The 3354-nt window shown below is 40.1% G+C and overlaps 1 long non-coding RNA gene across 1 annotated transcript; it reads left to right on the top strand.

Annotated features, from left to right (window-relative positions):
- The first annotated feature begins 1690 nt into the window (after positions 1 to 1690).
- LOC126992309 (uncharacterized) lies at positions 1691 to 3030 on the top strand. Its single transcript, XR_007746465.1, has 3 exons — positions 1691 to 1996; positions 2474 to 2632; positions 2789 to 3030. It is a non-coding gene; the product is annotated as an uncharacterized LOC126992309 (long non-coding RNA).
- The last annotated feature ends 324 nt before the right edge of the window (positions 3031 to 3354 follow it).

Genomic DNA, 3354 nt, shown 5'->3' with positions numbered 1-3354 from the left:
CAAGCGAAGTGTAAATGGATTTGACAAGGCTTTCGTTGAGTTTAGGGCATTTCCAGGGGTAGTTCACTCTGGTATTTTGACACTTACGTACCATGAACCCAAACAAACACTCTTTAAAACCCGGTTATTCTCCTTTTTTGTCTTTGGAAAAGTTGATCTGAGAGGTAGAAGCGTCTGAGAGTAACGACCCTTGAGTTTGTGGTGGGAGAGAGCCCATTACCGTGGGACACAGGGCCAGTGTGACATCCGGGTTGCCTCAGTTTACCTTCCTTTTTTGTTTTCTCATCATTGTGCTAACTTTGACACTTGATGTGGCACTAACAAGGCGTGAATAATACGTGCATGGCTGAAATTTTATACATGTTGCCTTAAATAACGGCTCCTTGAATCTGGGTGCTGCGGTAACTACATAGGTAAGAGGAAAAGGTGGGGTCTCAGCAAAAGCTGCGCGTGGCCTCAGTGCTCACTGGGGAAACCTGCGGAAGGTAAACTGTGGTAAACTGTTAACTAAGGATGCCACTAAATGCTGTAATACTCAGGGCCGGAGACAAACCGGCATTGTGTGTGTACAGTCTTAAAAGAAACATAACTCTCTCGAATCTAAACCGGGGCCGCAATCACTGTGTTCATAAGTGACGTTTTTGAATGGTTCAAGGTCTCCCAACTTCTATATTTATTTTGATTATGATTTTTTTCAAAGAAATTGATAAGAGAAACAGCAACACCTTATCACTACTCTGTTGTCATTTCGTTCAATACAACAGCAGCGATTCTTGCAACTAATTCTTCTGTTACAACCGAAAGGGTCCACACCGAGTCACACCTACAAGCTTTCCTTCTCCTAAGCTTTTAACAACCTTCGGTGGCGTCACAGCAGCTTCCCGTGAAGGTAGTTTTTCTTCTTTCTCTGTTACTGTGATTTCATTCGTTTCATTGGCTGGCAGAATCTTCTTTGTTATCTCTGTTCGTTCTACTCTCAGAGGTCCATCGCCATTTTCTGTAACATTCTTAGTCTCCACAGAAGCCTCCTTAATGGTTTCCTGTGAAGGTAGTTTTTCTTCTTTCTTTGTTACTACAACTTCATTCGTTTTATTGCCGGGCAGAATCTCCTTTGTTATCTCTGTTCGTTCTGTTATCAGAGGTCCATCGCCATTTTCTGTAACATTCTTAGTCTCCACAGAAGTCTCCTTAATGGTTTCCTGTGAAGGTAGTTTTTCTTCTTTCTCTGTTACTAAAGTTTCATTCGTTTTATTGCCGGGCAGAATCTCCTTTGTTATCTCTGTTCGCACTGTTATCAGAGGTCCATCACCATTTTCTGTAACATTCTTAGTCTCCACAGAAGTCTCCTTAATGGTTTCCCGTGAAGGAAGTTTTTCTTCTTTCTCTGTTACTACAACTTCATTCGTTTTATTGCCGGGTAGAATCTCCTTTGTTATCTCTGTTCGTTCTGTTATCAGAGGTCCATCGCCATTTTCTGTAACATTCTTAGTCTCCACAGAAGTCTCCTTAATGGCTTCCTGTGAAGGTAGTTTTTCTTCTTTTTCTGTTACTACAACTTCATTCGTTTTATTGCCGGGCAGAATCTCCTTTGTTATCTCTGTTCGTTCTGTTATCAGAGGTCCATCGACATTTTCTGTAACATTCTTAGTCTCGAGAGAAGTATCCTTAATGGTTTCCTGTGAAGGTAGTTTTTCTTATTCTGTTACTTCAACTTCATTCGTTTTATTGCCGGGCAGAATCTCCTTTGTTATCTCTGTTCGTTCTGTTATCAGAGGTCCATCGCCATTTTCTGTAACATTCTTAGTCTCGAGAGAAGTATCCTTAATGGTTTCCTGTGAAGGTAGTTTTTCTTTTTCTGTTACTTCAACTTCATTCGTTTTATTGCCGGGCAGAATCTCCTTTGTTATCTCTGTTCGTTCTGTTATCAGAGGTCCATCGCCATTTTCTGTAACATTCTTAGTCTCGAGAGAAGTATCCTTAATGGTTTCCTGTGAAGGTAGTTTTTCTTCTTTCTCTGTTACTAAAGTTTCATCTGTTTTATTGCCGGGCAGAATCTCCTTTGTGATCTCTGTTCGTTCTGTTATCAGAGGTCCATCGCCATTTTCTGTAACATTCTTAGTCTCGAGAGAAGATTCCTTAATGGTTTCCTGTGAAGGTAGTTGTTCTTCTTTTTCTGGTACTTCAACTTCATTCGTTTTATTGCCAGGCAGAATCTCCTTTGTTATCTCTGTTCGTTCTGTTATCAGAGGTCCATCGACATTTTCTGTAACATTCTTAGTCTCCACAGAAGTCTCCTTAATGGTTTCCCGTGAAGGAAGTTTTTCTTCTTTCTCTGTTACTACAACTTCATTCGTTTTATTGCCGGGTAGAATCTCCTTTGTTATCTCTGTTCGTTCTGCTATCAGAGGTCCATCGCCATTTTCTGTAACATTCTTAGTCTCCACAGAAGTCTCCTTAATGGCTTCCTGTGAAGGTAGTTTTTCTTCTTTTTCTGTTACTTCAACTTCATTCGTTTTATTGCCGGGCAGAATCTCCTTTGTTATCTCTGTTCGTTCTGTTATCAGAGGTCCATCGACATTTTCTGTAACATTCTTAGTCTCGAGAGAAGTATCCTTAATGGTTTCCTGTGAAGGTAGTTTTTCTTTTTCTGTTACTTCAACTTCATTCGTTTTATTACCTGGCAGAATCTCCTTTGTTATCTCTGTTCGTTCTGTTATCATAGGTCCATCGACATTTTCTGTAACATTCTTAGTCTCGAGAGAAGTCTCCTTAATGATTTCCTGTGAAGGTAGTTTTTCTTCTTTTTCTGTTATTACAACTTCATTCGTTTTATTGCCGGGCAGAATCTCCTTTGTTATCTCTGTTCGTTCTACTTTATGAGGTCCATCGCTCTTTTCTGTAGCGTTCCTCCCCTCCACAAATGTCATCGTAATGCTTTTCTGTGAAGGTAGTTTTTCTTCTTTCTCTGTTACTAAAGTTTCATTCGTTTTATTGCCGGGCAGAATCTCCTTTGTTATCTCTGTTCGTTCTGTTATTAGAGGTCCATCGACATTTTCTGTAACATTCTTAGTCTCCACAGAAGTCTCCTTAATGGTTTCCTGTGAAGGTAGCCTTTCTTCTTTCTCTGTTACTAAAGTTTCATTCGTTTTATTGCCGGGCAGAATCTCCTTTGTTATCTCTGTTCGTTCTACTTTATGAGGTCCATCGCTCTTTTCTGTTGCGTTACACCCCTCCACAAATGTCATAGTAATGCTTTTCTGTGAAGGTAGTCTTTCTTCTTTCTCTGTTACTAAAGTTTCATTCGTTTTATTGCCGGGCAGAATCTCCTTTGTTATCTCTGTTCGTACTTCTTTA

Source organism: Eriocheir sinensis, unplaced genomic scaffold (genome assembly GCF_024679095.1).
Source record: "Eriocheir sinensis breed Jianghai 21 unplaced genomic scaffold, ASM2467909v1 Scaffold438, whole genome shotgun sequence".
Lineage (NCBI taxonomy): Eukaryota > Metazoa > Arthropoda > Malacostraca > Decapoda > Varunidae > Eriocheir > Eriocheir sinensis.
This window is presented reverse-complemented; position numbering and strand designations above follow the sequence as displayed.